General features: G+C 48.7%; 1 protein-coding gene across 3 annotated transcripts in view; it reads right to left on the bottom strand.

Annotated features, from left to right (window-relative positions):
• The window catches only part of LOC125041490, a 387,992-nt gene that overhangs the window by 31,000 nt on the left and 337,394 nt on the right, over positions 1–19,598 (bottom strand). The gene's annotated exons all lie outside the window — the stretch shown is intronic.

Here is a 19,598-nt window from a genome sequence, read left to right as displayed (position 1 = left end):
TACTAATGTAATTATAAAAACGAGAAATCATTCGAACACTAAATACGATATCAGCTTAAAGGAATACCGAAAGAATAATTATATCTATATACGTGTGTTCTGTAGTTGTGTTTTCTTGGGTACAGGCTAGTTCCCCCAATGCAGGTGTGTTCTTGAACATGAAGGAAACCACAGCTCTTGCCTATTCGCTCCCCTATGCCTCTTTTTCTCTACAAAGAAAACGAAACAGAAACGGGTTGACCTGAGGTGAGTGAAAGGTGGAGATGGCAGTGTGACCTCCGGCTGACCCCATGACCTGACCAAAGCCCGTCATCCTACACCAGTAGTCCGCGTCACCATAGCCCAGCCGCCCCACACCCGTACCTGGACGCGCCCCGAGCGAAGGTCCCGCCTAAGCGCATTAAAACCTGCCGATTTCCCAATAAAATCCCCGCCCTGTGCAAAAACAAGGTCCTGACAGCCAAAAGAGGGAAAAATCCAAGGGTACCACGACAGTTAACCGCCCACCCTATCCGCACGCCCGCCCATCTCATCTGCATACGCGGGCGTACAAAGCTTTCACACAAATCCACGCACTGCACGCGCACCGCTTATCCCCAGGTACACAGTGACCGTCCGAAGACCGAAGGTGCCGGAAGTGTGCTGTAAGGCGAGACGATGTCAACAACGACACAATACAAGAGGGTTACGGTCGTGGCGCCGGCCCGGAAGTTTACACTTCTTGCACCCCACGTCCCCCCCCACCCCTTCCACCTTCACTCTTCAATAACCACCCTGGCTCGCCTCGCTCACTCTTCGCCCTTCAGCCCACTTCATCCTTCCTCGCATCTCTCTCTTGTCTTCGTTTCCTGTGTCTATCGATCTATCCATTCAGATTTTTTTTTCTTTCTCTGTCTCAATCTCTCTCTCTCTTTATGTCAGTCTCTATCCCCACATCTACCTACCATCTACCCCTGAAATTGCACCTCCAAAGACGCGCTCCCAATTCCCTCGCTCGAAGACGCCCATCATCCTCGCTCGCCATCTTTCACGACCCGATTGCTAAGCGACGCGGGCGGACCAGATGGCAGCCCAAACGAAACCGAACAACGGTGAACAAAAAGAAAGAAAAAACAAAAAAAAAAACAAAAAAACATGAGGAGCCAGAGTAACCTAAGCTGAAGACAAAGAGGGGGGGGGGGGTTAATAAAGAAAAGCTAGAGACAATAAAAAGGGTTAACGAAGAACAGACAAAGAAGCAATTAAGAAAACATAAGTCATTAAAGATTTCCTCTACATCTCGACGGCCAAATATGCTACCACACACGCACAAGAAATCCGGCGACAAATGTTAAAAAAACACAAAGAAAAACAACTGTGCACTCAGCGGATATCAGCGTGTAATGCCGGCCCGCTATAGATAGCTGCAAATTACAAGCTATTATCTTTTAGTTTTGTCATCACTCCTTCCGCAGTTTGAAGCGAGTTACCGGTATCTTGGAGGAAAAGGGAGGAGAGAGAGAGAAGGACAATAAGGAATAGCAGTGATAGAAGTTGGTGAAAGAAAAGTGGAAGTAGATGGAGATGATGAAGGAAAGACAAAATAGAGAGCAATAGTAATAGAAGCTAAGAATAAGAAGAAACCTCAATAGAACAGCATAATCATGTAGGAAGACCAAAAGGAGAGGAGGTTGAGAGGCAATACCCCCCCCCCCCTCATATTATTTTCCTAAAAAAGAAGACACCTGGCCCCTTATCTACTTCCACGGGAGAATCTTAAAGGAGATTAAGCATAATCTTGAGACTGCACCTCTATGAATCCAGCTGTACACCCCCCCCCCCTCACAGAGCAACAGGCACGCATACTTAGCAAGCTATTAAGTAATATGCAACGTACCATTCATTTGACACTGTTGCCTTGAATGTGTCTTCCTGTCTCTTTGTGTCTTAGCTCTATTACATTTATACAGTTGTATAAATACATTTTTCTACTTATTCCTCTTCCCGTAAAGTTCTATTTAGTTTTCCCTTTTTTTGTCTTTTTCTCCTCTCTCCAGCCGATCTCACGCACACAATCCACAGAACAAACTTGACCCACAAACCAATAACAGCCTTCCCCCTTGGCATAACCTCCCAGCTGTTGACTTAAGACCTAAAAAGCATTTTTTCTTCCCTCGTTCTCGTTCTCTCTCTCTCTCCCTTTCTCCCTTTCTTTGCTCCGAGACTTTTTTTTAATCGAATTTTGCCTCGTCATTTCTCTTTGTCTTCCTTCCATTCGCCCCGAGAGGAGTCTGGGAACGAGGAAAGAGACTAGCCAATCACGACAGGTTAATCAACGGGGCCCAGCACGCGTGACACACACCCAACGGGAGGCTCTTCGAGTGCTTCCTGGCCGTGGCAATGACACAATGACGCGGGGCAAGAAAGAGAGAAAGGGGGTATGTGGAATACGCACGCACGCAACGGCCCTCACTCATGCACAGACACGCCCGTACAAGCACAAACACGCGCACACGAACAACCACACAATTACACGACAGCACGCGATCCAGCCGCGCTCCTAACACGCCCTCATTTACCAAGAGGGAGATGAGAGGGAGGGAGGGGGGAATCTAGCTAACCTCTCCCTCATCCTTTTCATCTCCCTCCAGCCTTCCCAAGTCAGCAAATCAGTCATAATCCCGCACTTCCTGATCAAAGGCGCTTTCTAAGGACGGCGGAGAAGAGAGCGAGGGATGAAGGCACGTAGACAGCGGGAGGTTCCTGCCCATTGTTCGCCGCTCTGTACACTCTACACCTCACCCACCCACCCATCCGCCCACTTACCCAAGCCGCGCCTTCTCCAGCCTCACGGCCTCGTTCCGACACCCCTATAGGCCTACGAGAAACAAAAAATAAGACCAACCCTATCGCCCCCATCAGAACTCTTATCGGCCAGACCGCGCACCGTCATGCGAATTTATTGCATGGCATCGTCTGCTTATATCAAATGACTTCGTACGAAGTCGGTAATTACCTTCTCGACAAAGCCTCCCCGGCGTAATCTAGTCCTGCCTCCACGACCACCGCACGCAAGCACACGCTCGCTTGCTCGTTCGCTCGCCGCCACAGCCACACGTAGAATGCTGCTGATACAACTTGGGAGTCGAGCTTCATGGACTCACGCGCCCTTCCCTCGCTCTAATTAGGGAAAGGGCAAGCGGGAATAACCTCAAGGTGAGGGCTTTTAAAGCTCCCGCCAGAAAGAAAGAAGGAAAGGCAAATGAGAGAGAGATAAGACAATAAATATCGAGCAAGACACGATTTAAAGGAGGTCACATCATCGTCACCAATCCTCGCGGTTGATGCTACGACTTACCAAACCGACTGACGACCCCCCTGCCCTCCCCTCGTCGTCCCCTGCGACCTCGGAGGACACAATCAAGACAAACGCAGGGGAAAGACGCGCCCACTCGAAATACAGGACCTGTAACCCGATCGGCGTTCCTCCTTCCCCTCCCTCATACCCCACTCCATGAGTTCCTCCTTTCCCCACCCTCCCCTCCCCTCCGCCCACAGCCAGCTCCACCTCCACCGCCACCTCTCTCACCTTCGCCAACCTCCTCCGGCCAGCCTTCATAAGCCCTGTTTCCAAGATCGAGTTTCATAAGGAACAGATCGAAACCCAACCCGACTTTAAAGCAACAAACACTCTCATTAGCTGGAAACTGGACGGGGTCGCTGTCGTAACACACACCTCTTTCCCTTCACCCCCTTCCCTCCCCGCCCCCTTGTGATCCCTTTCTCTCTCCGTCTTTAGAAAATCGTAAAAACGGGACCGTAATCTTCCCTCCTTGCTCTGGCCTCGCTCAACACATGCCGTGCGCGAGCGAGGGGGGGGGGGGGCGTCGGATCGAAGTCACGCCCACTGCAACGTTTCTGCAACATTAACAAGGGCGTGACGCAGTCCACGAGGATATTTCTTAATAACTTTTAGGTTCCTTCGACTTTCTTATTGGACTACCCGCTATCTACAATGCAGTATAACGATTGTGCCGTCCTGACGGCTACCTTGCCATTATCGGCAATATCAGCTTTTTATTTATAGAAGCGAGTTTACGATTTCGCAAACTCCCTGTCGATAAAATCAATGTGTGTGTCATCGCGGTTGACTCCATATGGGTGGCAGCCGCGATGACCCTACAATACGGGCGTCTCCGCGTGGTCACACTGCCTTTCCTTCCCCCCGCCCCCGCCCCTCCGCCCACCGGGTTCACATGCTACACGCCTCGCCATGCTCCTACGCTCTCTCAGCCACCGCCGCCCAGAGAACAGAAGCTCCATGCCACATGTTGCTTCCCAGCCTGACATCGCCCCCTGGTTCCGACGTCTCGTGACATCGCCGCCCTACTATTAACATCTGCTAATGACGTTTACATACAGGTAATAATGACCGCCTCATTAACTCCAACTCCGGAGCTTGTCATTCGACTGGCGGAAAGAGAGAAATGATCCTCCAAGATTACGCCCCGAGATCGCCTCGACTACGGCCCGCCATGGCTCCCTTGCGCAAACCTTATTAGCCACTTTAATAACCGTTCCACAATCACGGTTATTGTGTTTTCGCAATCACCGCGATTACGCCTGGCAATCATCATATATTATAACGGCAAAAACTGCTTACGAATCTTGTGCGACGCTGATGAAGGGAGCCCCTCCCCGTCGCAAGCATCTTCCCACGTTAAAGGGGCGGGCCAGCGAAGCCGCAGGAGTGACAGTGAACTCACTCGCCACCAAATTCGTTACGGCAGGAATGTTAAGCCCGGGCTGTAACAATGGCGTAATGTAATCCCGCCCACTAGCGACAGAGGATTTACCTGGCGGACCCGAGGTAATCCTACCTGCGGGCCGCCCAAATCCTTCCACCGCACCAGTTAGAAGCCCAGGACAGACGCCCATTTGTAATGGGTTTAAGACGACAGTTGTACTAACATAATCATATTTCATGAGCGGCCCTGGGCCTAAGCCCTATGCCTCGTCTGATGGACTCTCATAAAGTTATGCAGGTTGTATTTCTTACAATGCCTCTCCAACACGCCCAATACAATGCACAGAAAAAAATACAAAACTAAAAAAACAACAACAGCATAACATCCTGCGTGGGAATGTCAGCCTCCCCCCCCTCTTCCTCTACCTTCAGAATATTACACGTGAAACCGGTGCAGGAGCCCCGTGTCAACCAGCCATTATGGACGGTAAAATATTTGTCGGCATGAAGGCAGGCTGAGGGCGTTGGGAAGGCGTTCCGGGCATCCACAGGACGAGTAACAGAGACGGAGGAAGAGTTTGCCATTCGTCGAGTGCGGGGTTGGCGTGGTGTCGTTTTCCGAAATCAGCTGAGATAGTAAGTTAGGTACGGATGATGGTGGCAATGATGATAATAAAGAATTGATGGTGCTTATGAGGAAGATAATGACAAAGAGCACGATTGATGTTAATATTGACAGCAAGAATAATGTTGTTAGCAATAATAACTGAAGATGAAGTAAACATGAAAAACGCCAAGGTCGCCAGTGGTCACCTTGGAGGAACGCGACCCCGTGGGAACAAGATTGTATCATTAATTTCTACATGACACTACCATAAATATTCCCTAGCCTTCGGGAAGTGCTCATGGTGCAATGCCAAATCTACTACCCCGACCACAGAACGAGCACCGTCAGTAGTGAAGGCCCGGGGGGAGTGGTTTGGCCATGGTATCCTAACACAACCAGCCACTCAACCGTCCCTAAACTAAAAAAATACCCACGGCGGGGAATAGCTTCTGGGGACTAGAAAGAGCGTCCTCCGTGAGCAAAACTCTATAGGGGCCACGCGGAGGCACTGACGACGGCGACCACAGCGCAGGGGGCCCCGAGCAAGCAGCGATTACCGCCATGACCTTGGGCTGTCCGTAGCCACTTAAATGGGCGGAACTCGAGCAATCTTTCCCCTTCTAGAGGTCTACCTGGGACGCCCAACAGGCGAGCGACGGTTTGGCCATTAGCGACAAATGGCGGCGTAGGCGACGTCTTAACTACGCCACTGTGGGAAGATTCCGTCCGACCCAACCGCCGAAATTACTGCAAAGCGCTTTCTCCCACGAATACCCACACGCACGCGGGAAGAAATAAAGAGGAAAAGGAATAAGAAAGAGAAGGAGCAAGAGAAGGCACAGGGAGCAAGAGCAGAAGCAGGAGCAAGGAGAGAGAGAACGAGCAAAGAAGATGAGCAGGTAGACGGTGGAGTAAGAAGGAGAATGAACAAGAAAAAGGAGATGCACAGGAAATGAGGAAACGATATGAAAAGGAAAAAATTGAATCTCACGACCAAAGACCCGACCTCACGAGACCGTGTCACCGTCATTCACCGCCATGATGGACGAGGGTCGCCGTAACCTCGCCCTCTTTTTTGGTCTTGCATTTACACTCACGGAGCGAAGGGACGAGAGAAGCGAGATAAATGAGGAAGAAAAGAAGAGAGAACAAGACTGAAGGAAGAGAGAAGGCAAAGAGGAGAGACAGAAAGTAGATGAGGCTTAGACGATATCTTTCATTCCGCTTTCACAGTGGACGTGAAAGTCAATAAAAAAAAAAATGTTAGAAAAAAGGAGTCATAGTAGATAACACACGAAATTCGCAAAACTGACCTCTATTGCATGACCAACCAATAAACAAACTAGGCATGTATTACAAGACAGACAACGCCGCGAGTGTTCGGGCCCCGTCGCCTCCTCCGCCCCTGAAGTAGAACTCGCGCGCGAAAGTCGAGACAAGTTTCTTTCCCAACAAGAAGCTTTCTCCCGCCACGCCGCGATAACCCGGGGTGGGGGGGGGGGGCTAGGGAACCCCTGCCCCACCCAATCTACCTACTCACAATGAATAGATTTTCATAATACAATGACCGACTCCTCAATATGTATAGGCTCGTTCTCTCTCCCTCTCTCTCTCTCTCTACGCTAGAAAGTAATTTCATTCTCTGCTGGAGAAGTAATCACACCGGATGCATATGATGATAAATGAACGAATCCTTTCTCTCTCGCAATATTAACCCCGTATCTCTATGGTATAATTTACGACGACTAAAACACCTTAAAAAAGCTGATTTACTCTTCATAGCTTCCTCCATCCTTGCCCCCCTCGTACTGATTTTATCGCCCGCTCGCCGGTCCAGCCAGCGATCCAGGTTTCCACGGGAACGGAGCGAAACAGACGCGGATTCCTGATGCGCCCACGAGCCAGCGTCGGCAGCACCCTTCACCCTCTGCCCCCGACACGTGCAGGTGAACTTTGCCCTCACAAATGATTGGTTCATTGGCCTAAATGAGAAATCGATTTGCACTGTCTATTTTTACGCCTGCTGACATTATAAGATGGATTATCACACGCATGCACGCACGAACGTACAGCATACGCACACACTTGTTTATCCCCCCCCCCCTCCCCCATACACCTCACGCACCCGCACAACAATAATTTCGTTGCGTTTTAAACTTTAAAAGGCAAGGCTAGACAATCGCGAATCCATCAGGCTGCCCCGATCTGTAACAGTCCTCCCGCCGCCGCGCAGGAACCGATTCCCCTTCTGCCGGCCGGCGTCCTCGCGTTCCTTCTGCCCCGAGCAGCCTATCGAGGAGGATCGCTATTCCTCCTTAAGGTAAAGGAGCTGCCTGCGCGTGACGCCAAAATCTCCATAAGGGCCTCCTCGCCGCGCCCTATCTCACGGAGGAAGCGCGTTATCGAGATGGCCGGAGGGGCGGCGGGGGAGGGGGCGTGGACAAGAATGAACTCGTCATCGCGGAACGTCGGAACAATTCCCAATCGACATTCCGCCCACGAATCCTCCCGCGGCGCCGTGACCGACCTGCCGTAATGTCATCGCCTCATCCATCACCTCTCGCGACGCGCTGGGGGAGGGAGGGAGAGGGGGTGGGGAAAGGGAGGAGGGGGGGGCGGAGATGGAGGGAAGAAGTGAGACAGGGATATGGGAGAGCGCATCAAGGGGGAGAGGTAAAAGGAGGGAAACTGAAGATGAAGATAGGGGGAGGGAGACGGGGGAGGGTCACGGAGAAAAGAGATGGCGTAGGAGCAAGGGGAGGGAGAAGAGGCAGATGACCACACGTGTACTAGACATGCGTTGGGACCCTACAAGTGCTTGCACAAGTTCTTGACTCAGCGATGCTGCTCCGTTCTGACATAAGCGGGCCTTTTACTTATGCGTTTGTCTTTACTTAAGTAGCTTATTTCATTAGAGCGACTTGTACTTCCTACTCCCAGGATTTTGAGGCAGGCTAATTTCGAACTCAAATCTTGTAAAACTGTAGAATTACCGAATGAACTTAACATCGTCATCCCACCTCTCCCGTGTCAGTAGCAGATCGGGCACGTATTATGGGCATCTCTTTCCCACACCTCGAACCTTCTCAGGACCTTCTGATCTCTCAACAGCCCGATTCCCGCTCCATAAACTCATAGTATCATTATATGCTACATGAGCCCTTCTGATGGCGCGTCACCCCCGAGATGGGCTCTCTCTCCCCTCTCTTCCTCTCGGTCTCTCTTTTCCCTCCTGTTCGCACGCATGGCAAGTCAACGTGAATAAAGTAGAAATAAGTTCTTATATCCAGTTCGAACCCAAGAACAGCACAGCGGAAAATACAACAGGGAGAAGCCTAGTCATGCATGCAGCACAGAGGCAAGCGCCATGCATCCGACCTGCAGCCACGAAACCGCCTTCCCAGGCCCCGCCAAGACGTCGGGCCCCGGAACTGAGCCTCTTGTCGGGATATCAAAAGATTGGAGGCTAATCACCCTCCAATCATCGCTGACTTCCCGTCGGGCGAGAGAGGCCGTGGTCTCCTTGTTGCAATAAGTCACGTTGAGGTTGCAGAGACGTACAATTTGCACCTGCACATTCGCACATCTCGACCCCGTATCATTAAGCGCGGGTGGGAGACACATAAGAGCAGTGATGAGAGGCGAGACGAGACCTCCGCGGAAGACGTGCAGAGAGAAAATGAACAAGAGCGCGCCGACAATTGAAGATGACTCGAGAAAAAAATACTGAGATACGAAGCGCCTCGTTCAAGGGAGGTCAGAGGTCGCGTGAAGGTCAGAGTCAAGTATCTGGTCCACATGTGACCCAACTTCGCCAAATAGAAATAGTAAGACCTCGAGATGCGGATCTGGCGTCACAAATAATTAAACAGGACCAAACAAGGCTAATTACGGAATCCACTCGGAGCGGCTGATAAGACTGCATGACAATTAGCTTCTTCCAGGTTTGGCCGAACACTCCCCTGGCGGACGTGTTTCGGCGGCGATAGAGATGTTATCCCTTTGATATATGTATTATTCATTTGAACAGGCTGGAAAATATTTATCACCAACGAAATCACTGTAACCATATGAGAAAAACAGAACTGGTTTGTTTATGTCTGCACGTGTTATGGATACGGGAATAATATGACAACAATCCACGAATAAAACACAGACACACACGCGCACAGAAATACACATACAAGCATACACCAGATAAAAAAAAAAAAGAGCTGTAGTGGGAAAACGGTCTCTGGAAGCCTCACCTCCATCGCGCGAACCAGCGACCAAATCCCTGACTTGTTCCGGCGGCGTTGGCGTCGAGGTTGCCCGGAACCTCGCGGGAGAGTTGCTGGAGGTTCCGGCAAAACTTATCCAATTGCGTATCTGCATCTTGTAAATATGTGTAGATATTTTTTTATGACTAGCTAAGACACTCGCCGCTAACACAGGTGTAAATCAGCGATAACTCGAAAGGCTACAATCCAATCATGGCTTTCCAAAAACAATTTCACTATGGCGCCAAAGTCATGTCCGCTTACAAACTGTTTACATCTTGTATCACTTTACATCTTCCACAATTCACTTTTTTCCCAAGCTTCGGGAGCTCACTTCTCCACACTCTCCACCCGACCTGAGTAAACACCTAACTGACAGCTGCTCTCTTGGCCTGAACGTGAAATTCTGAACGTTGCCCGAGTTGCCAATTACGGCTTTTCAGAGAAGTCCTTCGCGACGCCTAAAATCCAGATTTTTAAATACTATCAACAAACGTCAAATATTATACATTTGGTATTTATTATCTAAAAAGATCACGATGATGAGTAAGGTAGTGAAAAATGATATCTTACAAAAGTATGCGGGAACGACGGAGCAGACAGCAACAGCCGGCCGCGACCCCCCACCCCCCTCCCGCCCGCTCTATTCAAACAATTCCAGGCGGAACTATTAAAAATAAAATAAAAAACGATTTCGTCTACATTATCGCTAAGCCATCCACACACTTAATCCATGTACTAATAAACTAGCTATGCATGATAGCCAAAGCAACATAACAATATCCCAAATCGTTAAAAAATACTTAGACACACTTCTACAACAACAACGTGGCAACACAGTGCATGTCGTGTTGCAAAATAGGCAAGAGGTTTAATTCCTAGCGACGCTTTTGGTCATTCAAATTTGAACGTTCCAAGAAGAGACATTTTTACTCTAGAGCGATTCAGAATACGTTTGTAGGATATTTCCGACTAGTATCAGTCCATACGGCATTCACTGAACAAGAGCGTATCCTATAACTGGGAAGGACTTCAAGCAATAATTTTCCTAGAAATGTAAATATAAACAGTTCACCATTAGCAATCACCATTAATAAACCAGTTCCTCGAAAATAACAGCGAGTAGTTTGCTGGGAAAGTGAACTTATCGGAGCTATTAGTGCTTTGCTCAATTATATTTTGTCATGAAAGTTTATCGCGTCACTTACGGAAACGCAGGTTATGAAAACGGTTTAAAATTTAGCAAAATCATGAAGCACTCTCGTCATGATATATTTAAATTACAAAACAACTGAAGGGCGGCAATGGATGTTATGCAACCCAGTGGAAAGCACTTTGAGTAGTATCGGATTTTTTTACCAAGTAAATAATTTCAATAATAAATGACGGCGAGGATTACTGATGTGGTAGTACAAAGCGATTAAACAATCCATTCTGTACAGTTAATTGCAAAAAAGGACATGAGGCAAGATACTCTCCCTTTAACCTTCCTCTCCGACAGGACACCAACTCAATCCTATTTTTAACCCCCTCATACTCGCACCCAAACGCCTCCCCACCTTTCGCATTTCGACTCAAGAACGCACTCGCTCGCACTCATCCCCCGCGCGGATTTGAGGTTTTCTTGACTCAAAGGACAAGAACGGCGATGGCGTCACGTCGATGAATGTACTTTAATTTCCTCGTTGCTCAGCGTCACCCGGGGTCGCGTTTTTCCCTCTCAATATTTGGGAGACAAATCATCCGTGAGTTAGTGAGTGCTGCTCGGCCTTGGCTCTGGAAGGTGGGGGTGGGGTGGGGGTCCAGAGTGGGGTTGTGGGTGGGTTGCAAAGGTTTTGGGGTTTCAGAGTGGGGTTGTGGGCTTGGATGTGGGGGTATGGTCTGGGTTAGGAGAGTTGTGGGCTGGGCTTAGGAGTGGAGTAGATGGTGGATGAGGGTGGAGTAGAGTGAGTAGATGAGGGTGGGTTGGGTGGGGCGGGGTTGGGTGAGCATGGGGTGTGGAAGTGGAGTTTGAGATTCGATTTTGTGCTGACGTCAATAGAGGCTCCTGCGTGACGTGACCACATTCTCTCCTCTGAGCAGTCGATAGGAATTTCAAAGATTCTAGACAGTAAATATACGAGATAAAACAACTGTCCTGTTTACAGTATTTTCTTTATATACATATACCATGCCATTGTATAAAGAGCTGAAAATGAAATGTGCATTTTTTTCAGCTGCTGACCATTCATATTCTAGATCCCAACAACAAATAAAACAAAATCCGTCATACCAATGTCGCTTAAATGTCACACGGCCGCATGTAAACAAATCACCCAAACGGTGCTCGCAGCAAGAGGAAACCGAGCCCCCGGCAGAGCACATCGAGAGGCCGAGGCTCCTTCCTTCCCGAACTGGAGGAGGGCGTCGGTCTCCTCGCCACGAAACACCGGCCAAACACCAGCATTGTTCCTCCAGCCCTTACCCTCACACTTCCGGCCGGCGCAGGGGACACTTGACGGCGGATTATCTCCTTCCTCATCTCCCTTTTCCGCCACATGAGTGATTCCGTGGACGCGCACTTTCCTCCTCGGCCGTCGCTCGCTGTCACGTTTGCTAAGCTTAATTGCCTGTGTTTCCGTTTGATATGCAAATCTGCATATGAGTCCGAAGCGAGCCAAGGGTTTCGAGCAATGATGCAAGTGCAAGGTATTGTCTGCAAATCAGCGGCGGTAACGAATGCACACGAATAAAGTTGCATAAACCTCCTTCCCCGAGGGTGCATGTAGATGTAATTTATTCACATCCTGCTGAAAATGAACGGCTAACCCCGCCTTTCACTGCTGCCTTACATGTACACGCCGCATATGACTTGTCGCATGAATATGTAACTCCTGAGAGGTACGCCCTCCTCTACCTTCCGTAACTGCCAACATTGCAGCCACCGACCCTTTCAACCCCCATCAACCTTCCCTGTTTGACCCGCGCGAGGAGGGAAAGAGGGAGCCGCTCGCACCCATAAAACAACCTCCCTCGTGCCATTTTTAAATCTCTCTCTCTCTCTCTCTCTCTCTCTCTCTCTCTCTCTCTCTCTCTCTCTCTCTCTCTCTCTCTCTCTCTCTCTCTCTCTCTCTCCACTCCCTCTATTATCCTTCTCCTCTCCCCCATATCCATTTACACTTTCTCTCCACCTTTACCTACTCGTGCCACATGAAAACCCTGGGCAACGGCGGCGGGTGTCGAGTCAGGCGTTCGCGCAGAGCCTCCCCCTAAATCCGGATGCGGGAAGACTTATGCGAACGGGAGGCGGAAGGCGGACGATGATGATGATGGTGATGTAATACGAGGGGAAAGATAAACCCGTGTTATTGAAAAAGGGGAGACTGCTGACTATTCCGTTTAAATGGGAAGCGTTGGGTGAGTAATCCACAGGAAAAATAAACCTACTTTGAAATCACTCACGTACGTGTAGAAAACGGATGTAAAAGATGTAAAAAAAAACAAAAAATGTAGAAAACGGATGTAAAAGATGTAAAAAAAAAAAGAGACAAAATGTAGAAAACGGGACAAGATGTGGAAAACGAGACAAGGAGCCCACCTACAGTTGAAAAATAGCATCTGCAATCTAAAAGATGGCGTGCAAGAGAAGCTTGCAGATTGTTGTGCACCAAATAAAGCGTGGGAAGATTACAGTGTCAGCCAGTCGCGATGATGGCGCTGCTCCACACACACACACACACACACACACACACACACACACACACACACACACACACACACACACACACACACACACACTCTTTGGCCGCCCTTTTGTGTGTGCGTGTCTGCGTGCGTGCGTGCGTGTGTGTGTGTGTATACGTAATACCCGAATAACAGCAATCACAAACCCTCTCGAAATGAAAATCTAAAAAAGAAAATGATTAAAAAAGGCTGGCATACGGACCACTTTTTCCCGAGCTCCTCAATTGCCCATTCATGGCGTCCGGTTAAGACAACATCCGCAAAGCATAACGGGAGAGAGGTGAAAAAATAATCGAGAGCAAGAAAATCCACAGACACCGGGTAATGTATGGAAACTTCCGCCATCTCGACATTATCAAGTGTTTTGGTGGGAGAGCTTTAGCGATGAAGTTGGAGTGGGAAAGGGAGGGAGGGAGGGAGGGAAGGTGAAAGGGAGGGAGGGAGGGAAGGAGGGAGGGAGGGAGGGAAAGGAGGGAGGGAAAGGAAGGAGGGAAAAGGAAGGGGAGGAAGGAAGGAGGGAGGGGGAGGAAGAAAGGAGGGAGAGGAGGGAGGGGGAGGAAGGAAGGAGAGAGCAAGGGAGGAAGGAGGAGAGAGAAGGGAGGGAAGGAAAAAGAGGAGAGAGAGAGGGAAAGATGGGAGAGCCAGGGAGATATGAGAGCGAGGGACAGTGAACGCAAAAGAGAAAGAGAGCAAAAGAGGGGCAAAGGGAGAGATTAATACGCTAATACACAAAACAAGAATCTACCAACCCCTCGCTTACCGCATGTCTCGCTATTAGCATATGTGAAGAAGTAACAATGTACCTCCTCAAAGGGACGATCTTACTCTTACCTGCCTCGGGACTCACAACAAAACCTTACAACAAAACGGGAACCAATCCTCTCCACACACACACACACACACACACACACACACACACACACACACTCTCTCTCTCTCTCTCTCTCTCTCTCTCTCTCTCTCTCTCTCTCTCTCTCTCTCTCTCTCTCTCTTTCTCTCTCTTACTCTCTCTCTCATACACACACACACAAACACACACACACACACACACACACACACACACACACACACACACACACACACACACACACACACACACACACACTCCTGAGAAGAAAAAAGGACTTTACCCTCCCCCCCCCCCCGCATACCTGGTGAGCGCACATTCCCTCTCCTTGCTCCGTTGACGACCAGCCATCCTGTTCTCCCTTTTACTTTCTTTCGCTAATTAAATGTCAGTGCATTTCATGGAATCCCGGAATACTTCGCCTTCGCGGGACTGAAGGTGAGATAAATAGGAACATGGAGAGCAAGAAGAAGATAAGTGTGAAGAAGAGGAGTACTGCGAAGTAAAATACATAAAATAGAGAGAGAGAGAGAGAGACAAAATGTAGAAAACGGGACAAGATGTGGAAAACGAGACAAGGAGCCCACCTACAGTTGAAAAATAGCATCTGCAATCTAAAAGATGGCGTGCAAGAGAAGCTTGCAGAGAGAGAGAGAGAGAGAGAGAGAGAGAGAGAGAGAGAGAGAGAGAGAGAGAGAGAGAGAGAGAGAGAGAGAGAGAGAGAGAGAGAGAGCAAGAGAGAGAGAGAGATGGGGGGAGGAGAAGGAGAGGGAGAGGGAGAGGGAGAGGGAGAGGGCGAGAGGGCGAGAGAAAGAGAAATAAAATAAAGAAGGAACGAGATACAAAAGAGAAAGAGAGAAAGCGAGAAGGGGAGAGAAAAAGGAAGAAAGATCAGGAGGGAGAAAGAGAAGTAAAAGAGAAGGGGAGATCAGGAGAGAGAAAGGAAGAGAAAGAGAGAAAGAGAGAGATTTTAGAGATTGGCTGGCAGAACCCGGCTACCTGGCTGTCATTTTGGTTAAATACTATACCTCAGTGGAGTCTCCCTTTAGGAAATACATCGTACCTGGAAAGAGATAAAAATAATATATTATTATACATATAATATTTTCGTATAGCCTTCTATAAAAATAAAAGTTGTACTAATAAATCATCTTATACCTTTTTTTTTAATCTTTGTCATTTTGTTAAGCCGCTTATCGCGTGGCTTTCCTCTGCTGAAGATAAAAATAGACTGGAAAAACTAAACAACAAAGAAGAAAACAAAGCTGCATGCTACAACTAATAATAATTAAATCAATAAGAAAGACATCAACGCTAATAATAAAAACAATACTAATACTAATGTTGATTATAATAACATGTTTATGATAATTTCCCGTTCCCTGCATTTTTTTTATCTATTTCTTAGTGTGCCGATTTCCCAGCCTCCAAAGCCAGCCTTGAGCCGCCGTGGTGCAGGCGAACCCATCCCGACATCCGGAGCATGGTTGGCAACTCGGGTGGAAAACAACCGGGAGAAAAAGAAAAAAAAACAACAAAAAAACGGAAGTATTCGCCTGCAGGGAACCGCCTCGAACCACCTTGAATCGGGCCACCTCACCTGTAATCACTTGTGGGGCGATTACCTGTAACTAGACCATTACAAACAGTGTTGTCTTCTTGTTAGCACCGTTGCTTCGAAAATCGTTCAGAAGCATTTGTCTCCGGACTCGAGTGCTCGTCAAAATAACCCGTTCAGCGGATCACATTCTAACAGTTAATTACCGAGAATATATCTAATTTACAGCCGGGCCGGTTGAGCGTGATAAAAAAAAAAAAAAAAAAAAAAATCGTAAGGCGTCTTTTTAGGTTAGCCAGCGTTCGCCTCGAGCCTGTGCTTCTAACCCGCGCCGGGTCAGCAACTACCGAAAGCCGGAGAAGGATTTGAGGCAGCCGACGATAAATCCGGTATCGGCCGCTAAAAACAACCGGGGGTTAGTAATCCCCTTTAAGGCCTGCCAGAGGATCAGGCCGGGACAAAGGACCTCTAACATCTGCCCACTGGATGACCCTCCCTCCTTTTCCCTTCTCCCCCCCCCCCCTCTCTCTCTCTCTCGCTCTCGCCCTCACTCTCTTTTTTTTCCACTCCAACCTCACACACCCGTGCCCTATACGCCGTCAACACCCCTCCTCCTTCCCCTACCTCCCCTCCCTCTCTCCCCCTTTTTCACCCTTCGACCTAAGTCCAAATTGTTCTTTTCTCTCACTTCAGACACCGAATTTCATGGTCATCGCGTAGGCTCATTGTTCTCCCTTTCTTCCCGCGTCAATATTGGGCGTATTTGTGTCTTGTGACCTGAGGACGGACGTTTGGCTTATATTATAGTTCTAAATTACATTTTAGCATCGCCTTCCAGATGAAACTCCAGTCATATTTCCTTTATATAATAACAACAACATCAATAATAATAATAATAATAATAATAATAATAATAATAATAATAAAAACTCAACTTCTGATAGCATCTCATTTCATCTTAAGAAAGAGTCGACACATCGAAGCATTTTCCTCATTTTCCTCAACTCCGCCTGGACAAACACGGACTAAAGGCTTCCTCATCGGGAAGGAGGAAGGCGATTGGGGCAGATGCTCAAGGAAACGTGGCATCGCGAACTGACGTAAATACCCAGTGTCGCATAATACACATGACTGGCTAATCGTAACCTGCAACGATATGCATCAACATTTAAGAGTGCTATTCATAGTTCAATATTAATCTCTAAAGGAAATATTAATCTCTAAATGAAATCTGAAAAGTTTTCACCGCGTCAGTTCATATATCGATCATCTTTTCATTTTTTTTCTAATCTGAAGGAGTGCTGGTAAGGGCGTAACACCCCCCCCCCCCCTCCTCCATTGGGTGTGCCACTCCCTCGGTTATGACACAAAAGAAGGCACTCAATGGTCTCTCTCTCTCTCTCTCTCTCTCTCTCTCTCTCTCTCTCTCTCTCTCTCTCTCTCTCTCTCTCTCTCTCTCTCTCTCTCTCCACTTTTACCGTACTCTCTACCCCTGATCACTCGACCCCTCTTTTTACACCCACTGTTTCCCAATCTTCCCTCGCTCTTTCCCCTTTCTATTGCTACTCTCTCGCTTTCTCACCATCACCCCCCTCCCCCCTCTCCTTCCCTCGCTTTCATTGCAGGGTACACATACTACGTAATAATAATAGTTATGCTAACGAAGGTATTGCTCGGCGTTGAGCATCGTGACAGACGAATTCCTCGCGTGTCATTAGAAAGTCGAAGATACCCCGAGTCATCGAGATATCAACGGGCAGCAGTCATCGTCAACGCGTTTGGAAAAATGAAAAGAAAAATATCATGGGATGGGAATCTATCTCTCTTTCTCTTTCTGTTCGGATCTCTGTCTTACTATCTCCCTGTCTTTACTACTTTGTTTCTTGTCTCTCGTCCGTCTGTCTGTCTCTCTCTATCTGTTATCTTTCTCTCTCTCTCTCTCTCTTTCTTTCCTTCCATCTCTGCCACCCTCCTCCCTAATTCCTTTCACCCATTCCAACCCTCTTTCCCTCTTCTACCGGTCTCCTATTCCTTTTTCGCTCTCTCTCTTTCTCTCTCTGCCTCTCTAATGCGACTCCTCTTCCCTACCGAGGCGTCGATGCCTTAATTAGCGTAACAACTCTCTTCGCCGCCGCCATGACCACCGCCGTTGTGCCTCTTATCAGCCGCGCCATCGCGATAATCAGCGCGTCGGCATTCCTCGCGCCATGTAAATTAGGAATCATTAATCAGTGTGGGACGTCTGACAGGTATCGCCACAGACCTCTTCAATAACTTGAAGAAAAGCTACTGTTATCATCTTTCTTGGGAGTTTTATATGCACGATCCCTTCAAAATCCTCCTCCAGTGCAGGGGCCTTCTGTATAAAGGTCTGACTTAATTATAAAGCCAGCCAGAAATTAGCTGGAAGCATTCAAAAATAGATATATATATATCTGTGTGTGTGTGTGTGTGTGTGTGTGTGTGTGTGTGTGTGTGTGTGTGTGTGTGTGTGTGTGTGTGTTTGCGTATGTGTGTGTGCGTATATAATTATATAAACTGAAGAAATACCAATAAATAAAAGCTAAAAACTGAAAATCTAAAATGGAAACCGACGTGAGAGGCACACCAGACCAGTCGCAACAATGCCTTTGCGAAGACACACCTTGCGCCCCGAGTCTCGTCAGATGGACATGAACGTTTTGTAACATTCCCCGCATGACGAGCCTTTGGGAATGTTCCTAAATCGCTCAGGTAGAAGGTCCCGACAACAAGGTCGTCACAGAATGAGAGGAATTCGGCCTGTAATACCACAGGTGACTGACTTTTAAACGAGCAACGCGGACGGATTGTTGTCCGCGGACGGCCAAGCAGCGCGGACCTGCGGCGGTGCTGGCTCGTCTACCTGCTTGCTGATGTGCGTGTTGGGGGCGAGGAGGAGTGTGAGTGCGAGTGTAAGTGTACGTGTGTGCACACCTGGGTGTATGAGCGTGCAAATTGTGCATGCATGTGCGTGTAAATATATAATTGTGAGACTCGAAAGTACGTTTCCAAGAGCGAAAACACGGCCATAAATATATGCGTGCGTTTTACCCTCTGGATCCCGCTCCGCCCCGGGAGGGAGACCGAAGTAGCTAGACCGAGCGAGTGTCTCACAGGGAAAGTCACATACCTCACATTTTGCGCACACAAAGACCTCCCTCCTGCCCCCCATTCCCCCCTCCCCCTCCCCTCACCCAGCGAAAAGAAAGTGGCTGCTACGGGTGTCCGGCGTCTGTCGCGGCTGCTTGGTAGGGTCCGCGCGTAGTTCGGAGTGCCATGGCCTCATTACCGCCTCCTTACCTCGGGCTAGGAGCAAAGGCCAGCCATGAGAAAGAGAGGGAGGCCTGCTGCTCCATTAACTCTCCTCTCCTCGCTTGCATACTGATCCTCCGCGCGAAACCCTACTTTATAAAAAAAAAAATTCTATCATCTTTCACTCGCCACTTTTATCATCAATCAACTGCACCTCTATGCAGATTTTAATTTCCTTCCAAAATACGTACAGAGAAAGACCGATAACCAAGAAAAAACAATTTCTTCTGCGTTCAATTTACGGCAGCGACGCCCGACGCACGACTTCCCAAGCCGAGCAGCTCCATTAACTCCTGCCGTGACCCGCGCTCTGCCTGACCCGTATCAGGGCACAGGGGAAGGGGAAGGGGGAGGGGAAGGGATTGGGGAGGGGAGGGAATGTGAGTGGGTACGTGAGGGGGCATGGGAAGGGGAGTGGAGGGGGTAGAGAGGGAGTTACAGCAGCGAGTTGGTGGGAAGAAGGAAAGTGAGAGACGGACGGATTATGAAGTCTGGGTTGTAACGCGGCGGAGATGGAAACCACAATGAAGAAAGTATTTAATTGC

This window comes from Penaeus chinensis, chromosome 30 (assembly GCF_019202785.1).
Source record: "Penaeus chinensis breed Huanghai No. 1 chromosome 30, ASM1920278v2, whole genome shotgun sequence".
Lineage (NCBI taxonomy): Eukaryota > Metazoa > Arthropoda > Malacostraca > Decapoda > Penaeidae > Penaeus > Penaeus chinensis.
The sequence above is the reverse complement of the archived record's forward strand: the minus strand, read 5'-3'. Positions and strand labels throughout refer to the sequence as shown.